Below are 23951 nucleotides of genomic sequence, written 5' to 3' on the forward strand. Positions count from 1 at the left end.
CCCCCACTGGAGGTGCCCCTGCCCTCAAAGCTGCCAGTGGAAAAGCAAATCCAGCAGGAACTCCAGGTACCTTCTGGGGAAAATTTTAAGGACTCAAAAAGAGGTGGAACACCAAACTGCAAGCTGGACATCAACTCCAGATTCTCTGAATAAAGAAATATCTGGAGTTTAGGATGGGCATGCTGGAGGCTGGTGAGACCAGCTGGAACATTGACATCCCAACAGGGATGACACATGGGCAGGAGGACACATGAAAAGCCAGAGAGACATCTTGTTCAATTTCTCCCCTTTAAAGCTTCATGGGAACCAATTAATATAGCTCCAAGATTCAACAGCTGTGAACAACTTGGTTTAAATTAGATCTGTGAAGTATGAACTGGCCCAAACTACTCAGATTTGAAACAAGGAGGAAATAATAGGTAGTAGATTAACCAAGTAAAGACACATCAATTTTAATTGTACAGCTCTTCAGAGTAGAATACTCTGGAGACAAAAAAGTACTTCACCTATTTCCTTGGGAATAGCAGTGCTTAGGTTTAATCTGAAGTGTTGTCACCCTACAAAGATGTAGCTCTCCAAGAATTTTCATGCCATATGCCAGACTTCCAGAAGTCAACCCAAATTTCACAACAAAGCCTGTACCAAACAGTCAATCAGGGCAACCATCCTAACTGGAAGCATTTTAAATCTGGAAATACAAATACATGCTGAAAATTGCAGCAGCCCTACCAGTGCTCTCTGGGAATTAATGCTGTGACCAAGGGGAACATCTCTGCTTGCTACATGATTCAGGAGCCTGGCACCTCTGCTGACACCTGAATCTCTCTGCTAATTAAGAGTTTTCTACCCAGAAACAGGGGGAAGGGAAAGATTTTTGGAAACGAAAAATTCCACCAGAGATGTTGTTATAACAGTTCAGAATATTTTCAGTAATGCTTCAGATGCTGCAGTGAGAGATCTTACCCAACAGCTTTTGGAAACAAGGCAGTAATATTTATCGTCATCTCCTTCCCTAGCCTGGTATGCTGAAAGCACAGAGGGAAAAAAATACAGACAGCTTGGAACAGTCAAGTGTTTGGGGGGGGTGTTGTTTATTCTGGGATTCTTTCATTGCCTTTTTTTTTTTTTTTTTAATCAATAACTGAATCAAACCAGAAAACTGGTCTAAGAGCTCAGCCTTCATAAACCACCCTAGGGTTTGTCCCGTAGCAAAGCCAGACACACTTCTGCAAAAGGACAAAAAAACCACCAACATTTTAAGCAGACATTGTTGAGATCTCTAAAATTACCTTGCTGAGTGTTGGCTGAAGAGGCTGAGTCCCAAACTGGGCATGAACAACACGGCCCAAGACTCAGACCCCATCCCCCAGCCTGACTGCACCAGGAGGTCTGGTACCCCAAGAACATGCCTGGTTTTGGGAAGGGCTCTTTCTACTCCTCTTTTCTTAAACAGAAGCTTATGAGCCAAGGGTCTTGAAGTTCTCTAGAAAAAGCCCAAAAACAAGTTAGAGCCAGCCTGAACTTTGTATGAAGATGGAGTGACCAGAGGCAGGTGCCAGCACTGCTGATGGGGCCCTGAAAACACAGAGCCACTTCCCACTGTGAAAACTCTCACTGCTACCATGCTGCACCTGAAATTATATTAAGCCATCACCTTTAGAAAAGCACTAATAAGTATGGCTAATTTCCCCTTTCTCATACCAGAACAACTTGTACTTCACCTTACTGTCACTAAAGAAATATTCCATTTAGGAAAGTAGCACAGTACCCATCTACCAACCAAGCAAACAATACCTTCAGGCTGCTGTGCCTCTTAACCTTTGATTTACAGCTCTGTTTTGGTTTTTTAAAGTAAGATGCTGATGTCCTGGAAGGGTAACAAAGTTCACTCTATTAAACTAACATCTCCTCTAAATAATGCACTAATGGAGAGTCAAAGAACGTTTAGAAAACACTAAAACCAGGTGACTGAGCATTAAACAGTCTTTCTCTGAATAAAAGATAAGAAGATAATTAATATCTGAAAATTAAACTGTCTTTGCACACATTTTTGGTGTAAGAATAGTGTCAGCCCTAAATAATTTGCTCTGCCAGGAGCAGGCTCTTGGCTGTGCTGCAGGGAGCAGCTGACAGGGAAAGCAAAGGCTTCCAGGGACAGATGATTTGTTGACCCCACGTGTAAGTTATATCCCTGCCTGATCTCCCAAAGTAATTTTCATTAATAAAAAAGTTTCTGAGAGCAGTCTTTCTCCTTCCCTAGCCCCAGAGGAAGCTTTACACAATACTCCTGGAAACCAATCCTGCCCTATCTCTCCCTTTCAATTTTATTTTTTAATTTTTTTTTAAGATGGAAGAATCAAGTTCAGCAATTTCCTACACTCTCTGGGTAACAGGAGAAGAGCAGATCACACAGCATTGCCTTCCCTGCAGTACATGCTTGCTTTAAAAGTTGTATATTTTCTTTATGTGAATCCATGGAGCTCACTACTATGGTATTCAAGTACCCACTGTCACTTCTGCACCATTTTAAAAAGGCAGAACAAATAAAAAAGGCATAAATTATCTTCTAAAACAAGTATATGTTTGGGGGGGGGGAGGTTTGTGCTGAAGTCTTTGGTGAAGAAACATAAAACACAGAGCTCAGATTGCTGCTTTAGACTCTAATGGCTTCGTAACAGTAATTAAGGCTTCTTCCTGACTTGATAACTATGCCATAATGCATTTATCAAAAGCACATTACCACAATGGACACATTCACTCTTTCTGCAATATTTTGACAGCTCCCTTTGGACACCATCAGTAAATAAAATCTTCTGTGGTCCAATTAAAGCAAGCATAAATCCAAAGCATTTCTCCGTGTCTCTCTTGTTTTGAACACACTGCTCTGTCACATTTTTAACTGGAAACTGGGTGTTTTGAATACAGTCAAAAACTTCCTCCCCAGAACAGCTCCAGGATGCCAAGTCTGTCTTAAAAGCCACAGGAAGGAAAGAGAGAAGCACTCCTTGGGAGCTTTGTTTTTATCACAGGAGGAGGAGAGGTTCTGACAGCAGTGGGACTACTGTCAAGTGCATTTGGACTGGCATCAAGCCTCTGCCTTGACAAATTGGACTGGGAGTCCTTTCACAGCAAAAGTGCACAAAAAGAACCTCACATGCAATGCAGAGCCATTTCTCCACTTCAGTGAAAAGCAGAAGGGAATTACAGAGCTCTCTTCTGCTTCCTCTCCTCCAATTGCCTCCAACAGGCAGCAACAAGCAGAGCAGTGTTCAGCAGGGACACGTTCACAGATGTGAGCATCCTCCCACTGCTCCCTTCCCCACGCAAAACCCCACGATTTGCTTGTGGGGAATACAAATTGCTGCTGCCAGCTGAGCTCCAGGAGGAGCAGCACACGTGTGAAGCTCACACTGTGTAATGACTGCAACCCAAAGTGCAAATGCAAGTGGGGGAGTCTTGGCATCAACTGTGCAGAAAGTGCAGCTAAAATTAGGGCTGGCAATATGGAGCCTCCAGAATATCCTCTGCACCTGGGTGGCTCCGTGTACTCTGTCCCAAAAATGCTTTAACTGGAGGGAGGGTGAAAGGGAGAAGATGCAAAATATATGTGACCTTCCTCACCTTTTTTCCACACCAAAAGGAGTCTTAAAGGCCTTCTGCAGCAACAGCTCAAAAGATTTTGGAGGGGAGATGATCTGTGACATGTTTCCCTTTCTTAAAGCCCATGAAAGATTTTTAAATCAAATACTATGTCCTGGAAATGACCCCCAATCCTTGCCATCCCATACACTTCTCCCTCTCTGCTCCATGTACACATTTGGCATTTTGTTCTAATATATTATTAGGATTAAACATTGTCATATCACAATAAATTAGGATTGCTGTGATAGAACAAGGGGTAATGGTTTTAAACTAAAAGAGGGTGCACTTAGACAAGATATAGGCAGAAAGTTTTTTACATAGAAGCCCCATCCCTGGAAAGCTTCAAGGTCAGGCTGGAGGGGGCTTTGGGCAACCTGATCTAGCTGAATATGTCCCTGACTACCTGACCTTTAAAGGTCCCTTCCAACACAAACCACTCTGTGATTCTCTGATTAGGATAAGGTCAGTATTCAAGCCAGAATTAACCAAATCCACTTCCCATAAGGGTGGCTGCAGAGTGCTCAGCATCCTTTACCAATTAATCTGTGTTGTTTACTCCCTTGGGAGGGAAGGTTTTACACTGTTGAGTTTTGACTGCTCCTTAGTAGAGCCAGAGCTGTGGGCAGTAACCTGACCAGGACTCTGAACAGTCTCATTCTGCTCTCCCTGGCTTTAGTACCCTTTGCAAAAAGAAAAATAAATAAAATAAAAAATCACAGAATTTCTCCTAACGGTATCAAGGAGAGAGAGGGAAATCAGACAGGCAGCATGCAAAGAAGCTCTTGGGCTTTTGTCTCTGGGTGGCAGGGGGAGGGGAAGATTTGTTGAGAAACCTTCTAGAAACCCTGGCAGTGAAAGGAGAGTACTAGAATTCGCTACAGTAAATGAAAAGCATAATTCAAAGGCTGACATGTACTTCACCAAGCTGTTCTTTAAACTGCATGAGAAGGAGCTGCACAAACCTCCATTTACAGAAGAAAAAAAACCCCAAAACCAAAAACTTAGGTATAGTGTTAACCAAGGGCTGCTTCTGAGGTCCCCATCCAGAAACACAGCACCAAGCTTTCATTCAATAAGGTACTGCTACAACAAAATTACCTCCTGGTTGCTAATGGTCCCTTAGTTATAAACAACCTCTTTAAATAGTGAAAAAAGTGCTAATCAAGAAATTTGCCACACACTTCCTTCAATAAATCCTTCTTCCACTCAGTGCTTCCCAACAGGAGCTGGTCTACCAACTATCATCACCAGTAATTCCCTCCCAGCAGGGAGAAAGTAAAATAAAAAATTCAGATGACAAAAGTATCTCTTACAGCACAGAAGAAAATTATTATGAGCCTTGATGCTGCCTGGCTGGGGAGTGTGCACATTGATGGTCCCCTCTTTCTCCATTAACTGCCTGCAGGGGGAGAAAGGAACAAATGCTGAGCAGGTAAGGTGTATCCAGAGACTTCAGGTAATGACACTCATTTAGTTTTATTTATTGTAACAAGCATTTTATATATTTGACTTTATTTGCACCAAGAGGGGGTACAAAACCTGGCAAAACTGGCCCATTAGGGCAGCTGGGTGAGCTGGCACCATGATGTGTCAGGTACTCCTTTTCTGAAACAATATTGGCCAGATCTGCCAGATAAAGATTAGAAACAAAACAAAAAACAAACTAAACACACACACCCCACACACACACATAAAACCCCCCTACAAATAAAAAAGCCCACACACAAAAAAACCCCAAAATGAAACAAACCAAACAAACCCCTCTAAGCCTCTAATTCCCCAGACCTCCTGACACTTCCTACCTGCTTGGTTTGTTCTCTGCCAACTCCAGATTTCTTGGCCAATGCCAAAGTCTGTCTTTGGGGCAGCCAACTTGTTTTCTAGTTGAGTCAGAGCAGAGGGGTTGGCAGCAGAAACCCATCCAGAGCCATCAGGACACTGTGCAAGGGGTGCACCCAACAGCATCCTCCCCGCAGCACCCTTGATTTCCAGACTTTGCAGCACACACACCAGAGGCAGAGGAGGATCTGCCAGCAGGAAAAGCCTCCCAGCCCTAAAACCCCTCTGCCAGAAGAGCTCACCAGGGATGGAGAGGAGCCTGAGGCTGCCCAGACCACCAACTGGGCTGGACTGGTCACATCAGACTCCTTGGGGAACTGCCCTGGGGCTGGGCAAAGAGCTGCTAAGGCAGGGAGCAAGATATATTTTCCTTAAGCAAAGGCCAGCCAGAGAGATGGTCAATTTTTGCTCTCTAAATGCATAAGCTTCTGCCTCCTAAGAGGTTTACATGCACAAAAAGAAGTAATGCTAATCAAATTTTCTCTCTTCCTACACCTGGTCCCCAAGGGGGATGCAGCAAAGCTCTGAGGGCAGCTGCAGCAAGAGCCTGGGGTTGGGCTGCATCCCATCTGAAGGGGGGGAGATCATTCCAGCTGGCAATCAAAAGCATCAAGCAGATACTCAGGATATATTCAGCCCTGAATCAGAAAAAGCAATTAGAAAAAAAAACCAAAAAACAAACCACCACAACCTTGATCCATGTTTGTAAGCTGGTCACACCCTTAAGCTCTCCAGAGAAGTTTGACAGCTTGTAAAGGCCTCACAAATCATTTGGAAGAAACCCCAGTGTGTGCTGCAGCTGCACAAGTGGAAGGTTTCCCAGGGATGTCTCCATAAACCAGATTTTGAGAGGATATGTAAAGAGCATGAAGACATTTCAGGACCCAGCTACAAACAGAAAAGAGGGGAAAATAGAAGGGTTTCTGCCCTGCATCCACAAGACACTATGCAGGGAAAAGCACTCTGATTTATACAGAATTTTTCTACTACTTAACTATCCATTATCAGCCCCAAAACAACAGGGCACAGGAGACTACTTTAATGAACAGCTTGAGCAGGAAATACAAAGATGTAGAGAACAACTTAAAGCACAAATGGTTCAGGCACTCTTGTATTTTCCAGAAGGTCACTCACTGGGCCTTTATACTTCATTTATCAAATTATATCTGAATTGAGGCAGTCAGCCTGATTCAAGGAACCATCACGCATCTTTTCCCTTCAAAAGGGGGGATAAATACTTCATCTGTAAAGCATTTTGCATTAAAGGATCTCAGTTTGCCTCATAAAACCACCCAGGCAGACAGCTGCTACCCTACAGATGGCCTTCAGAGGTGCAAAGGAGTTAAGTGGTTTGGCCATACAGGTCTGAGATCTCTTCCTCCCCCCTGGAGATGCACCTGACTGAGCCAATTAAACATCCTGCTACCCTTAGAGAAAGCTGGATTTTACAGCCTCTGTTTTTCTAGTGCTCTCCTTGTCACCATAAACATCCCAGTGTTTGCTCACAAGTTGTTCCATCAGAAACAAATATGCTGCCACTCCATGGCAGTGGAATTTGCTGCAGAAAATCAGCAGGAGAACAGCACTGTCTTGTCAGGCACCTGCACCACCTCCCCCTTTAAGTCAAACCCAGAGGCATGTTACAATTACATTATTCCCACTAAATAAAATTATTTTCCCCTGTACCAAGACATAAAACAACCACAATGTTATGGGCATAGCCACTGTGATTTAATAATTTAAACAAAAGACACACAGAATGATAGGAACATAGGAAGTAGCACGGCACTTCATTACCCCTGGAACCAGTATTTATGATCTCTGAAACCAAAGATGGTCTTGAAAATTATGTGCCCAAATGTGTCACTTCAAAATTACAACTTAATCATAGAACGTTCAACACAAAGCTTTAAAAAACACACACTTATAATCTTTGTTTTTTTTTTTCCAGGGTGAAGAAAAACTCTGAGAGATAATAAATCATTTAATGCATCAGTGGAAGCAGCTTACTTATGAAACAGGATTTGTAATGCAGAAAGTGAATCCTGAAGCTCTACTTTCACCCTTCCTCAGGCATTCCTAGAGAAGATTCTCTCCAACTCACCCAATGTCCCCTGCACCAGGTCAGGGACCAGGACAAGCACCCGTTTCTCCACCACCCATCTGTAGGGAAAGGGCTCCTCGTGCTCTCTGAGGAATGCAAGGAACGAGCTGAAATCCAAGGCAGCTCCTCAAGGTCTGCAAGGGCTCTGAAAGCTCCAGACCATGCTGTAGAGAGGAGTTAATCTTGTAAAAATGCTTTGGACACATAGCCACAGCCCAAAGCCAGCTCTTTGCCAAGGCTGAGGACAATATGTTATTAACTGAAGTTTAATTACATCCACAAACATGCACTTCTAGCTGAGGCATACAACCACGTCTCTGTAGATTTGTTTGTTCTTTCTAGTGGTCCCATTAAGAAATTAGGTTTGTGTTCCCTTTTGTAGCCCAGACCACATATTTATCTGGTATTAAATTTGCTCCTGTTTTGTTTCCATAGGAATTTTCCTGCTTCCATACTAATTAAATTATGTCAGACACAGACAACACTTCACAAAGGACCCTCTAATCAGTGGTTAATAAGGGCGGGCTGCAATACAGCATTTATGGAACATTGCAAAGATTATTTTCAAAAGACAAAGCCCAGTTTCAAAGAACAAGCTACTGTCTCCCCACCAATCAAGAGTGGAAATTAAGTGGAACTTCATTACTGCATTCACCATGCTTTGCATTAGGCAAAATCGATTTCCAACAAGTCTCATTTCTTGTAGAAAGAGGAACCTGGGGGAAGGTGTTTGTCTTCAGAGAAATTTTGCAGGAAGAATGAGGCAGCAGCAGACACCCAGCCAGGGCTCCCCAGTCCAACAACCACTTCATCAGCTTCACCAAGAAAACCTTCCCACTTGCAAAGAAGACCCAAGTAGAAGACAGTCACCCCAAAAAGCTGCCCCCAAAGCAACCCGGTGACCCAAGTGCCCCAGAAGCAACGTGAGGAGCTCTCAGTATTTTATTTCTTCCCAGTGCATCACCCGTATGTGTGTGCCAGCAAAGAGCACACACTCCACTCTAATGGAAGAGGCAGAATTCAATTAATGACACCAATCTTTAAAAGCCAGCAGAGACTGCAGAAATGGCCCATTCGGGAAATTTGTCTTTCTGAAAGCTTCCATGCACTCTAATAAAGCAGCTATTGCAAGCATTTATTTATTAATACAGAGAGATTTCTTTACGAGAGATCTGCAATCAGCTTAAGCTCTGAAAGCACAGCTTGGAGTAGCTTAGCCCCTGGCCAGAGTTTCTCATCTGTTTTTATGTCAGGAATTTGCATCCAGCAGGTCAGGTGTTAGATGAGAAGAGCCCAGGAGACACCTCAGCCCTTGCTCAGCCCCAAGGCTGCCAAAATCAGCACCTCACTCACCTCAGCTCCACTTTCATGCTGGGCTTTGCTATGCAGAGGGAAAAGGAGAAAGGAGAGAGAGAATTGGTGTTTTCCCTTATATTAGCATGGCAAGCAGAATTAGTGTCAGGTAAATTTCCCAAATCCTGCTCTTCTGAGAGAGGAAAACCAATGTCAGATGCAACAGCAGCATCTCAAGGTGCCTCTGCTGGGCAGGATGCCTTCTAGAGCTACCAGCAACAGGAGGTTTCCAACAATAAAGCAACTTGATGTAAAGCAACTGTATTATTAAGTTAACATGTTTATTCATATTACAAGCTAGCTTATATTTAAAAGAAAGGGAAAAACAATGGCACAGGGAGCTCTTTCAGTTGGTAAGAGGAAGCTTTTAGACAACACTAAGAAGTGGAGAGGGGCAATTCTCCCAGGGGTTTTGCTGCATTCCTCCATCAGGATTTCAAAGCCCAAAGAATCAAAAGGAACAATATTTTAGGTCTTCAAGGAAGCAGATCCACTGTCTTGCCTCTGTTACAAGAAACAAAGCCAAATGGAAGTGCTGCCCAGTTCCCAAGTATCAGGATCAGTATCAGGATCCCAGCCCTCTTCAGCTTGTCCTTTATCACTAGCTAACAGCCCTGCTGATAATAACAAGACTAAGTACAGCTGTCCAGAGAGACAGCAGACACTGCATGGAACATACCATGAAATTAAACACAACCTCCAGCAACACAGAACAAGTGCAGATTTAAAAGCAAGGGCAGATTTTCCACCAGCAGTAGCTCAGGATCATGAAACAGCTTCCTGCTGCCCCACCTCCTGAACTTCCTGATATCCTCTCCAGGGAATATGCCTTTGTCCCTGACCACAACCTGCCAGGAACAGCCATCTGCCCAAACGTGAGCTCTGGGAAGTCCCTCCAGCACAGGCTGAGAGCTGGGATAATCCCAGCCCTTCCCTCCAGGTTATCAGGAGTTCAGCAATGCAGAGCAGGAGTGCTCTGCTCACCATGACCTTGGCCAGGGACACCCTCTGTGCTCTGCCAAGTCCCTGGTACCAGCCCAAAACTGAGCATCCTTATCCTCAGAGCACAGGGAGAGAGAACTGCTCATCACTGCCTCTGACACAAAACTGCAAAATCAATCCCAAGAAGATGACATTTTGCACAGTAAGTATACAAGGAAAAAATTGAGATGTTAACATTTGGCATTGCTGAATCTCCCCCAGAACCTCACCTCTGAGCCCCATGAAACCCAGCAGGGTGCTCCACACAATGGGGAGCACAGTGAAATAGAAGAAGGTTTGTTCCACCTGCAGAAGAACTGACCAGAAGGGAGAGGAAGCAGCATTTTAAAAGTCCACCTGAAAGAACAGCATCACACCATGCTGATACTGTGCAAACTGTACAGTCAGCTGCCAACCACTGATATGAGCAGTATTAATTATGATAGAAATGCATTAATTCCTCTCAGGCACTGCCCTGTCTTATCCAGGAGTTTCACACACAGGCAGGAGATTCCTGGGCACCCACCTCACCCCTCCACTGGACTTCTCCTCCACTCAACATCTCCTCAGCTCCACAAAGCACAGAACACCCCTGGCTGCTGCTGGTGTGGTCACAGATGGGACAGGCAGGATCATCACATCCTTGAGGGATGAGAACCTGTGGGGCAGCGACCTCTGGGGAGCCCCTAAGCCTCTCAGGAGCATCTCTGTCATATCCTCCACTGCCATTTCCCACAGCAGGTTCTTGCCAGCACAGCTGCTGGTTACAGCTTGTACTGACATCTAAAGACTCAAAGGCAAACAGAAAACCCTACACTTCTTAATCTGATTCATGTTTTTTTAATGACTGGAGCTGCTCTCACGTGGCAGGCATCTCTTACAGGATTCTCCTTTGACCACTGCTGTTCATAAATATAAAAAGACTTTGCTAAACTTGTCAGCACCCCTCAATTTTTTTTTTCCCCCAACAATAATCCAATTCATGGGTCTCTTATCTGAGCTATGAAACAGCATGTTAAATCCAAGATCACAGCTCATTTAGATAAATGGAATTGGGCACAGCCAGCAAGTCATTCCTGCTGTGACATTTCTGCTATTGACAGAGTTATTTCCAAGCCCAGCATGGGCAGGGAACTGGGGGACTCACACCCTTCAGGACAGCCACTGCCCCTCACTGAAGATGCACAGAGCAGCCAGATTTGCAAAATCTGCCTCTACCTGGCTCTAGTCACAAGTTAATAAGCATTCTGGCAGCATTTCCCAGAAATAACCTTCACCAGTTACCTAGAAACATAATCCATCAAAATAAACCTCAAAATAATGAAAGAGAAAAGAAGAAAAAAAAAAAGAACTTTCATCAGTAAACTGTGTTCTATCTATGTACAGAAAAATTAGTAGACAAAGCAGAGTCATTGATCAAGGGAATAGCTCAAATTAATTTCAGGGTTATCTTCTTGGACAGTTCTTTTACAAACAAATAGCACTGTCAGAAAGTTTCCTTTGCCTCATTCTTTGTTATTCTCCATGAACTCTTACGAATAGAGCTGAACCTGTTGGGTTTCTATAGGACTTAAGAGCAGCCAGTGGAACTGAAGCACTTAGCAGGTGATGAGCTGGTGTGAGCCTGGTTTTTAGAGATTACCAGTTAAGCCATCCAGAAGAGAGTAACATTTCCAATCAAATAAATTGATCAGTACTTCCAACCAAACAAATGGAAAGTTCTCCTCCAGCACTGAACAGTTCCTCTTTCCTCTAGGGTTCCATCCTCCAACTCCTTTCTCCTCTGAAGAAACATGGTATTTGCATCCCCCTCTTTCTTTTCTATTTAACACCCAGCTGCAGGGATGATGCAGATAGAGCCCAGGCAGAGAATTTCTTTAGATCCTCAGAGCACTCTTGCTCTGCATCTTGATTTTGACACATCCCTCTTCATAAACAAACCAGCTACACCAGAGAGGCAGCCAAGACATCCACCAGAGCATCACCCTCCCTGCTCCCAGCCAGTGAGCTCGTGTACACACAAAAAACACAAACTGGTGCTGCAGAATGTACAGCCTCAGCAAGAACTGGGTTTTATTTTTTGGACAGTTTCCACTGATAGCTGTGAAGCTGAGATGTGATCAGAAGAGGTCACAACTGTGTGGCCACACTCATCCAAAGCCTTCAAGAGCTGAGGCTCAGCCAAGGTTATCTCCCTGATAACCCCCATCTCCCCCTGGGACATTTGTGCATTGATGTTTCAAAGGGCATCAGCCAAAACTTGGCTGTAGGATGGGATTTCCCAGCTTTGCCACAGAGTGCTGCTCTGCAGAAAGGAAGATGGCCTGATGGATGCATGGCTTTGGGGTAATAACCCAGTGCTACTGCCTGTCAGCAGTTTCACACCTTCCTGAAAATCATATTGTCAGCTAAAGAAAGAAAAAAAAAAATGACATCTGATTATTTAGACATGGATTTCTGTAAGATATACCCCAGAAACTCATCATTCCTGTACCCAGGACCCATCTGAGCCTCATCAGAAGGTAGCCACCTGCTGGAAAATTAACTGATACGGGTCAGTCACAAAAATAAACAATATAAGGATTTACATACATTGTTTTACTCAGGAAGAATCCTCACTTGATCTTTTCTCCCCAGTAATCAAGCAGTTACTGGATCTGGTGTAATTATTCAACCCATGTTGCCAATCAGTCTGGATGGAGAGAGATGGTGGGAGTTCTGCCTGAAGCCCCAGGGTGGGTTCTCTTCCAATCTCTGAAGTTTTGGCCTCAGTGGGAGCAGGATTAGACCCTCAGCAGGACAGTGACAGTGACACAGGAGAGCCTGACATGGGTGAAGGGAGACAATACAAGGAAAGAGAAGCTCAAAGCAGGATATGTTTCATCAGATAAGGCCCTATTCTATGCAATAAAAAGTTAATGTCACCCTTATCTGCATTACACCAACTATCTTGGCTTCCAAAAGCCTTTAGGGCTGCAGAGTTCTCAGTTACCTCTGCATCCCCTCTGCCTCCACTGGAATCAAGACCTTTCCTCAGAAGTCTGCTGCCAGCCACTGCATGGTGTCCCTGGAAATCATGAATAAATCCTCACTTTTCTTGACTTTTTCCCAGTTAGAAGGACATTTATCAGCTGAAGTCCATATTTATTTCCCTGTCTTACCAGCAGAGTTTTTGGATGCATAATCTAAAGACTGAATATATTCTGAAGCTCTGTTTCTCCCTTCACTATTTATACTACTCAATGCCACTTGGACACTATTCTGGCTTCCCAGTGCAAAAAACTTTGACTCAGATTCCCTTAAAATTACCATACCCTCCTAAGCAGGCAAGAATATTATTTGTTCCATCTCCCTCCCCAAGTTAGCTTCAGCTGTCACCAAAACCACAGCAAGCATTTCCCTTCTTGGGAACTATGTGTTCTTGCAGCTAGATTCAGTGGACCAGAAGAGTCTGGCATCAGAAAAAGAACTATCTGATTTTTTGGACTTACTGCAAGAGAACCTGTCTTGGCCAGCTACAATTATTAACACCAAGAGTCAAGAATTCAGTTAAATTAAAGATGCCCTAAGCAATGAACATTGGCTATAAAAACAGAGAACAAGCAATCAACTGGTACAGGCACAGCTTTGGGGCTCTGATTGCTCTTTAAAGGCTGTTTCTCCCTCTTGTTGCAAATATGTGTGAGCAAAAACATGGTAAATTACTGTGAAGATTTTCAGAGCTGCCATCCATGAACTGCAACCAGTATTTTACTCAATGGAAAGCAGTCAGCAGCTCTTGAGAACCTTTGACATTTATTTGCTTTCAGTTTGTTCAGGTCTGAAAGTACATTTCAGCTTAATTCAGCATTTAAGTCAAAGCTGAACTTGCTGTTTTCACCATGATCTATGTTGCCTTTTTTCATCTATATTCCCTCTAATTTCTATTTCCATGCCAAGTTACAAGGAGGGCAACATGGGCTGCAAAAGGAGCTGCACCTTAGACCTGCCTTAAGATACTGAACCTGGGAGTGCCCCTTTATGTCTGGGATAATCCTGGTGTGACATTTGAGCACTGCAAAGCACATTGCTGCTGGGCAGCAGGGAAGAAAAAGCACAAAAAGACAAAACAGATGGAAATCACCTTCCTGAAAACCTGCTCAAGGCAAAAGCTTCCACAGATCACCCACCACCCTGCCCATCTTTTGCCTCACCACATGCAAGCCCAGTCCTTGCATGTAGAAAAACATCACTGATGACTTCCAAGCAAGCCAGGTCTCCACCTGGATCTTCATCTACTTTTAATGACCTTCTCTCCCTTCATTAATTGCCCTTTTCTATCAATCTCTTCAAGTAAGAGCAGGTCTGCAGCCCATGCTGTGCTGTCCCCTCCAGGAAGGGTTCTACCCCCTTTTCACAGGCTGGGTGCCAGGGAAAATTTTATTAAATGCTCAGTGTCTGCTGTGCTCAGGACAAGCTTCTCTGTCGAGCTTTTCCATGAGGGGTTGTTCATCAGGTCTTATTTTTAAAGAATCTGGGCCAAATCATCCCTGCTGTAGCTTTAATGACGTCAATGAGCTACAGCAGGGGTGAAAATTGGGCCATTATTTTTTAAGTCCATATGTCATGTGCCCATTAAAAAAAAAATGCAAAGATTGAGGAAGAAAAGTTATTGAGTCAAAAGATTCTACTGTGTAGAGATTAGCATCTAGATGAGGAATGGTTCTCTTTTGTTCCTGCTGTAGGATAATAAATATATCAGTTTATGGAAAAAGAAATTCTTCTGTTGTGTCAAGGTACAACACAAGCTCTGTAGTGACAACTTAGATGCACAATTTGTATCCTGTTTTGACAAAAAAATAACAAAAAAAGTCTTCACGAGGAAAAGGCCACTTCAAAGCTCAAAAATAAGCAACACAGATGGAATTATCTGGTAGTTTCTCCTCTCTCTGGAAGCCAGTATCAATCATGCATGCTACCACCCAGTAGTGAAACCAAGGGACCTTGTTCTGAGCTCATTTCTTAGTAAATCCAAACCAAGGTGACACAAAGCAAAAATCTGAAATCTAATTTGAAATTCAAGAAGTGTTTTCTCTGAATATTTAAAGCCACAAACACCACCATGGAAAGGGACCCAGCTGAGGAATTCCAAGCCTGCCAGATGTAGGGCACCACCTGCAACCAAGAGCAGGAGCAGCCACAGCAACACATCCCAGTTCAGTGGTGATTTTCACAAGTCTGAACTGTGTCACTGAGCTCAAGTGCTTGGGTGTTTTCCACCCACTCAGCCCCACACCACCAAGCAAAGGGGTGGGAAGCAGCAGCTCAGGCCAAATAACCTGCCAAATGCATCCCAGCCACTGAGATCTGTGACCTGAGCATCTCAACTCTATTTAAAAGCCACTTACCTGACATTTAACCATGTGAGTAACCACACTCAAGTGAACAGAGGTAAAATTACCCATCATTATGTTTTACAGAGTCACATCAGGATGAATTGAAAGCTGGACAGCAAATTTGTCAGAACCATCCAGGAACAGCACCAGGTCCCAGGAATTTGGTGCTCAGGGTCTCTACTTGGTAGATAACTTATTCCAAAGCTTTACTGAAAATTCCTTTGAAATGTTTAATACTAATTCTCCAAGTCTTAGCTTTAGTCAAAAACTAAGTCCTCTTTGTAAATGCCTTTTTTCCAATTATTTTCCCATTGCATTAATCAGTTATGTTTCCCACAACAAGCCAGAACAGTCTGGGTTGTTTTGTTGTTTTGCTTTTTTTTATTATTATTATTTCTCTCCTCCCTTGCCCCTCATTCCAGCACTGGAATCAAAATAACTTGTGATGGAAAACGTGTGACCTCCCAAGCCATTATTTACAGTATCCCAAACCACAAGGGAAGGATCAGTCCAAGTTTTCCAGCTGGAATGGGAACTGCAGGGAAAAATGTGCCCTCCTTTTTGCAGCTGTGAGATTTAACACATCACAGAAAGCTGGGGAGGAGAGTTAGAAGGAAGTAATGATGCCATGGAAGGATCAGATGAAGAGGTCTCAGCCACACAGATAAGGCTCACTTAGGTCCTTTCACCTCAGAAGTAAAAAGAGCTTATTGCAAAACCAGCCTGACACATCTTTAATGGGGTTACTTCTTGACTTTCACATTATTTTACAGGACTGTAAAATACAGAAGCCTTCTGGGCTTCACCTGGATTTCTATCAGTGCTGTTAGAATCACTCTTTAGGCCACCATCCCCCAAATTCCTCCAACAAAGACTTTGTCAAAACAAAAAGCCCAAAAGCATCTGCCTCAGAAATTCAAACAGCACAAACACAAAGGAACAAGGTTTAGATCTATAGAAAGTTGCTTGCAGCAGGAAGCTGTCGGTTAGTTTGTGGTTACAACCACACCAGTGTCACAGCTCTTTCCACCCAGCTAAATACAGATGTCCAAACAGTTCCAAACTACTGTTTCTCTTGTAAAAGGAAGAAAAACAAACAAAAGAAAAACTCAACCATATTTCCACTAGAAACTTCATAGTGCCAGACTCTACAGACTCTCTTTGTTTTGAAAAGGGATCCTTCTCTACTTTTCCAAAGAGTTATGTGAGGTCTAATTCAGTTTATCTGTAGCTACCTCCTACCTTTACAAGATTCCAATCCTCCTCCCTCACCCATTAGGAGCTTTCCCTTCCAATCCCACACTAAGCCCTTGAGACAGGGGATGTCACCATTGTCCTGCTCCCTTATGCTGCCCAGCAGTGTTCCCCTCCCAGCCAGTACAAAAGCAGCCCCCATCCTTCTGTCACCACCTTGATCCCACTGGATTTTGCCATATAATCTATGAATGATCCAGCTAAAGGATGGATTTCTCTGCAATCAGTTGCTTTCCACAAACTCACCCCTTACAAGGGTACAATTCTGATGTCACAGGGCACACAGCAAGTCCCTTGGTAAGTACAGGACACAGATTAAGGAAGATTCAGCCCCAAATTGTGTCCATAGAAAAGGGCTCAGGGCTATGGAAGCAGAAAAGCTTGCCATATCTCACTGCCAGGGATGGAAATATACCTAAAAAACACAGCATGGCACAGACACAAAGACAGGTACTGCAGGTGAGGCAGGGGCTGCTAGAAAGGCATTTGAAGGAATCTGAAAGAACCCCATGCAATCCTTCAGTCATGTGCACAGATCATTCAGAGAGGCCACTGCTTCCCCAGTGCATAAAACCTCTGTCCGCAGCCTGCCTCACATCTTCACCAGCAAAGGCTCCCTGCAATTCCCCCTCATCTACTTTTCCCTCTCCTCTATATGAGCTTCCTGCCCGGGGTCAATCTCTATCTCTACTGCCCAAGACAAACACTCCCTCCTCATCCCATCCAGGCTTCTGCAGGACCAGTGGAAACCCAAAAATGCCCCTGGAGAGCACTAAGGGAGGATGCTGAAGGGCAGCAGGTACCTCCTCATTCTGCATCTTCCACCTCCCCCATCTCACTGCTTTCCCCTCTGCCTTCTTGTCCCACAGGCACAAACATCACTTACAGCTTCCATGTGCACAAATGCCACTCAGATTCTGCTCTTTCTGCTTGTACCAGGGACTGAGGATGCTTTCCTAGATTCTGGTATAATACTATGCCAAATATTCCCAGAGGAACCTCCTTCCAGCATTTTCACTGTCCAGGAGTTAGAATTCAAACTTGCTGGGAAAAAACAAAAGGTTGCAGAGGGATGCTGACAGAACAGAAGGGAAAATTACCCAGTGCCTACAGCATTTTCCAGGACATAGCAATTCTGCTTTTTGTTTTCACAAACACTGCATTCCTTGACAAGGCTGAAAACCAATTTTTCTCCCTCCAGTCCACAGAGGTTATTTGGTCTCCAGTGATGCAAGCTGCATGGAGTCATCTTGCTGGAAACACAATGCTGAAGGCAGCTCCCCCTCACCTGCCCAGGAAACAAATGTCCACTTGGGCACCTCTCTTAAGGAAGACTTTCAGCCCTGTTAATTCCTCCAGAAAAATTAACTGAGTAGAGCCTCAAAAGCAAAGCAAACCCTAAACACTGGAAAAATTGTACTTCTTTGCTTTTACCACTAATTCAGAGAAACACACTCACCTCTACAACAGCCTACAGGGGAGGAAAGGAGGAGTGCATGCTCTAAAAAGCAAGAGAGACAAAGCTCTGGGGGCATCAATGTTCTCCCTAAGCACAGGAGCATAAACTCAGATGGCAAATAATGTCTCTAGGAGCAGCATCTCCAGTTCAGGCTGTTCCCAGAGAGCCCTGTTTGCAGCTCCTTCAGAGAGCTCTGGTGGGCAGACAAGAAGCTGCAGGGCTCTCTCGAGGAAATCAGGTATCCCAGAGGGACAAGATCCAGCCCTGGAAACAGCCCAACCTCAGCTCTGCTCACCCTGAAGCCAGAGGCTTTGGGAAGGGAATTAACAGAGGGAATGCTGAGGAATTCATTGGGAGCCAATTTCCTGACAGGAGCTAATTAAGGCACAGAAACCTCCCTTGGTTCAAGGATTTCTGGTAAAGATATTGCATGTTAATGCAGAGCTGGTGTCAGTGGAGTCTCAGGGTGACTGCTGTGACCCTGAAGTATCAATCCAGAGAAAATGAACACACATTGTGTGCTGAGTGAACAGTCTCAGATCCAAACTCAGTTATTTATCCATTCTCTGCTCTTCCCAGCAATTTGTTGCTCTTAAAGCAAAAATCAGCAATTGAGATTTGGCATCCAGCAGCAGAAATGCAAAGCTGCTGTGCCACTGGATGGCTACTGTGCAAAAACCCTTTTCTGAGAGAGGAAAAGAAAAAATGAGCAGTGGAAAATTGGAGGAAAATAAGATGATGCAAAGCTACCCCATCTGACACCCCATCTATTGAAAAACTCCTCTTCAGCCACTGATTTGATGGATGTCCACTAGGATATACATTTCCAGAACTCCCAGAAAGACTTGGTGAGAGCTGGATGCACACACAGCAAACCCACAAGCAAGATTCCAAAGGCATGAGGGAGCAGCAGGTAGGTACATTCATTAAAAGATTCAACATTTTAAAATTGACTTGGTAAAAAGCACCACAGGGTACTTGCTTTCACATCTAGACTCTACTGAGGAAATTCTGCACATCAGTTCTCTTGGCAATGGAAAGTAAATTAAAAGTTCAGAGGGCAAAACAAGGTAGAAATTTTGGGGGGTGGCAGTTTTAGACAGACACAAAGATTTGATGGTAGTAGCAGAGGCTGCACACTGTTTATTTCTACACAAAATGCAACAAGGTCAAGATTTTGGGGGGGCAAAAGAACCACACAAGATTTAAATATCCACAAATCATGTTCACTGCACACCCTGGGCATCCATTCTCCTTTTTAATTTATTTATTTGAAAGATTCTGAATATGCTGACTGGACAGAAAAATCCAGGGGACGTGACTTTTCCTGAAAAAGAGGTTTATTACCAATACACACCTCCGTCCAATTTAAGCCAACCATGCCCTGTGACTACCAAGTTTTTCTCAAAAGCAACTCGTAGAACAAATCCTCCATTTTCTCACAACTCCCCCTGAGTATCTATTCAAGTGGAACTCAAGCTCAGGTTAATCCCTTCTGTCACCAGCAGCAAGCTAGTTTCAGTCATACTCATTACCAAGCTCCTTAGTAACATTTCAATGTGTTTTTTCTAACATAGAAAAAACAAAACAAAACAAAACAGAACAGTCATCCAGCTGAAGAGCCAGAACTTACCTTCTGCAAGAAATCTCTCTAGATGCTTCTGAATGCAGGAGGGAGTAAACACAGCATTGCTGAAAAAGGATGTCACTGGTGGTCCACATGTGTCAACATCCTAGAGAAAGATAAAACACAGTTGCTAAACTGCCCTGCCCCTGGGAAATCAAGCAAGAAGAAAGCTGTATTATTTTCACAGTTGTACCATGCTAATGGTTCCTATGCAAACAACATAAAGCTCCAATATTTTATAATTGCACTTCAGAGTTTCTCTGCAGACATCCCTCCCTCCAGTAGGTCAGAAATTCAAGACGTGATAGTGGGCGGAATGAGCACCTCAGGGATTTGGAGTTTGTTCCAAGCCATGAGTCATCCTCATCACTAACTCATGGAAATTTATATTAAAAATATATATATAAAAAAGTAGAACAACACACACACGTTGCACTGACCACTCTTATGTGCTCTGTCTGTACAATGCTATCACTTCCTCCAGAGCATTTCCCTTTTAAAGAGGGTGTTAAATGGTTCCCACCAGGGTGACAGCCTCACAGACAGAAAGCATCACACTGCAGTGTTCTTCCTGACAGCCACAGGCACTGCCCCACATTCAGGGCTGGAAAGCTGGAGCTGCCCTTCTAAACCCCACTGGTCTGTCCACCCCTGGAAGGGTGAGGAAAAGGGTGAAGGCACCTCCATGGCTGGTGAACTGGCAGGGTCCAAGAGGATGGATCCAGCTCCCTCCCCACACAGCTCAGGAAATGCCCACCCCAGGCAGCCCAATTACTCCTCATTTTCCAGCCATCAGCTACGAGCTTTCTCCCAGGGCTGTTTTTTGTCAGGAGAGCTGAGAGCCAGAAGGATTTTGCATCCATTACCTTCCCAGATGCTCATGTGGTTTGCTTCTTGTTTCTGAGAAGCCCATTACTTTTCCAAGAGATGCCCTCAGGCAGAGTCTCATCATTACCTCCAACCACTGCCAACTGGGTTTAATTCTGCTTTTCAAGCAGCTGCTTTGCACCTCAGGGCACACACATCTGCTCCCCCCTCTCAGATCTCCCCAACCATATTCAAGTTCCTTTAGGTCATCTTCAATTTCTTGGCTTATCCTTGCTTGGTTTTGTCCCCACCATTCCCCAAGCAGATCAGCTCTGGGCAGCCCAAGGTGTAGGAGGGTGGATGGAGAAGGGAAAGCTGGAAGTTTGAGCCATGGGCAGCCCCCACCACAGCCTCAGGAAGCCAACAGAAAGCAGAAGATTTTGGCTATGGGTGGGGGGAGGATGAACCTCAGCAGCTCCCACACACTCCTGAGAAGCAGCTGCCTTTAACTCACTGACCTCAGCACAAGCAGAATTCTTCCCCTTTTGGTACAATTGTCCTTCCCTGGAGCAGGAGCTGTGTTTTTGTAGCAGAAATCTGGGTGCACATCCACACACAGAAAAAGGTATCTCCTTGGTTGGGACCTCAACCCAAGCCTTAACACCAGCACCCAAAACCAAAGAGTTATGAAAAAAACCCACACCAATATGCTCTGCTCCCTGCAAAGGACCTGAAATGCTGAGAAAAAAAACTCCATTTATACCTTTAGCTGCAATACCCTGCCTCAGTTAATAGATTTGTCTTGGCAACAATTTTAAAAAGTTACAGCTCTTTACTCCTTGTATGTTCTTGCACAGCAATTTAAAAAAATCATAGTGCTTGCACAGGTTACAGTCACCCTGGAGGAAGAGCAAACGTGAGTAACATTTCAGGCCCATTAATTTCCCAGATCTCACCAAGAGCAAGCAGCCAGACAGCTTAAAAAAAAAAAATAAAATATATATATATATAGTCCACAAATGCTTATTAACGTCATCTGCTGATTCACAGCTGAGCCCATCATGTGGAGCCCAAATGCCACTTCTGCTTTCCCAGGCTGGGTTTATTTAAGAAAAAAAAAATGTTGAAAGTGTTGTGCATCAATTCACTTCACCTGTCTCAAAACCTTCTGTGATGCAACTGTTGGATGTGGATCCTTCTGAGCTGGAAACTCCAGCCTGGAGTCCCAGGGTTTGAAGTCTGAGGGATTCCCACCCAGCAGGTGTGTGGCTCATGGGCAGCTTCCAGCCCTGGCCTCAAAACAGGCACCACACAGCTGTGCCCTCACCTGCACAGAAATGGTTTATAATAAACATTCCTGGCACTTGCTCAGCTTTTCCAAGGACTTTGAGAGCTGAAGGCACCAAAGCTGAACAGAAAACCTGAGCCAACCATCCAGGATGAGCTACAATTCAGGATTTCTAACACAGATGCTGTTGTCTCATGTATTCTCTTGATGCCTTTTTCTTGCTGCCACCCAAATGTCTGCAACGTGCTACAAAGTGAAATCTTTTTGATTTTTTTATGATCACCCATGCTCCAAATATTGACACAGATCATCAATAAAATGGACTCTGCAGGCTTACAACAAAATTAGCAGTGAAAAATCATTACTGCTTTTAAAATTAGATCTTGAAATCAAATGAAGAAGAATATTTCATTATTTGATAGATAGAAATCTGTGACAAAGATTTACATATGTGCTTTGGGGCAGACTTAATCCACTAAATTCTTAAGGAATCCCTTAGGTAAAAAAATTTTTCATAAAGGGAAAGTTGAAGTGTTTCTTCCCTTACTGTTATAAACCATGGGATTTAAAGGCCAAAGGATTTTCTCTCTAAATTTCCTATTCAAATCTGTATGATGGAAATATATTTAAATGCAACATTTTCATCTTGCTTTGCATTTGAACTTTTTAACACTTTTCCAGGAAAGAAAGGTCTTGTTAGTCCTCTTAGCAATCCTACCATCCTGATCTGCAAGTAAACAAGAATCCTCAGGTTACCTCTCTTTTCAAACAGGATTAATTATACCTACATGGGGTTTTTTAACCCAATATACACCCAGTTTGATTTAGTCTTACCACTTCATACAATAATTTACTCCTTATCAATCAGAGTTTCTCCACGTCCATTCTCCATTTGTTTTCCCAAGCTACACAAGTTCCTGTAGCTCCTGGACAGCATCCTCCCAGAAGGATCATCCCCCCAAAAACTACACTGCAATAAATACATTTTAAAACATGGAGTCAGCCCAGAACCCTGGCTGGATTCACTGGGTTTGCAGGGCAGAGCCCACTTCTAAGAACCAGCAGAGCCCAATTCTCAGAACCAGCAGAGCCCATGGTTGGAGAAAGTTTCAGCCCCCACCTGACCCACTCTGGGGGCAACCTTGAAAATCTCCCAGGGCAGTTTTGCAAACCTGGAAAGCAGACACCAAACCTCCTCAGTTCAAGAAAAATCAAGCTTCCTACCAGCTTGATAATTTGGTTTCAGAGTGAGGGGTTTTTTTCCCTTTTTTTGTAGGTGGGGAAGGATGACAAAACTTCATCTTTTCAGTGACAGCAAGTCAGAAATAATCCAAAGAGAGGGACAGAGCTCTCTACACACTTGCTAACAGTGCTGGAATCAAAAGTGACTGAAGGGAAAACATTTCTGAGAAACAGAAACAGAAATTATTGCCTTTGGGAAACATAAACAGCAGCCTTTTCTCTACAGTAAGCACTGAAAGTAACAGATAATTCCTGTACTCCAGAATATGATGGATATTTATAAAACTTGTTTTCTGTACTAATCAGACCCAATTCACCTTGACTGTCTTACCAAGTCATCACTTTTTCAAGTCACTGCAGTTTGCAGAGGCCCCAGTGATGCTATTCTTATTTTTAGGTGTGAGAACAGATCAACAATGCAAAATTTAAATGTAGAATTGTCAGCTTTCAGCCTCTTTTACACTGATAATAAATTAACCCTGTGTTTCAGAAACATTTTGTGGGAAGAGGTAACCCAATACACAAGTTTCAGTGACTTGTTTTAAAATTATACTACTCAAGTGTGTCTTTAGCTTCACTGAACAAAGGACACATTTGTGGAAAGGAAGAAGCAACCCAAGAAAAATCTCAAGCTAATACAAGAGCTCCCAAAAGGCTCAAACATTTTGTTAGGGGTGACACACAAAGCTCAACGTTACAAACTTCCTCCCTTCCTCAAAAAGCTTTCAGGGAAGCATCTCTGCAAGAAAAGCTCTGGGCATCAGAGTGGCTCAGAACCAAACTCATGCAAAGATCCCATCTGGAGCAACCCCATAGCTGATGGGAGAGAAGGATGAGAGCAGAGTGGAGAGAGCTTCACATGCAAATATATTTTGTGAGGGGAAAGTGGCAGCAGGTGGGAGGTGACTCATTTTAACATCAAGGTTGAAAACTCCCCACTGCACTCACAGAGCTGACATTTACCTTTCCATCCAGGGCAA

The 23951-nt window shown here is 43.7% G+C and overlaps 1 protein-coding gene across 2 annotated transcripts in view; it reads right to left on the reverse strand.

Moving 5' to 3' along the window:
* Positions 1-23951, reverse strand: part of PITPNM2 (phosphatidylinositol transfer protein membrane associated 2) — a 127881-nt gene that overhangs the window by 94391 nt on the left and 9539 nt on the right. For both annotated transcript variants that reach the window (XM_030460289.1, XM_030460287.1), the window contains exon 2: positions 19641-19740. The gene's annotated coding sequence lies outside the window, so the exon portion shown is untranslated. The remainder of the gene's footprint in view (positions 1-19640; positions 19741-23951) is intronic.

Source organism: Calypte anna, chromosome 15 (assembly GCF_003957555.1).
Source record: "Calypte anna isolate BGI_N300 chromosome 15, bCalAnn1_v1.p, whole genome shotgun sequence".
NCBI classification, from domain to species: Eukaryota; Metazoa; Chordata; class Aves; order Apodiformes; family Trochilidae; genus Calypte; species Calypte anna.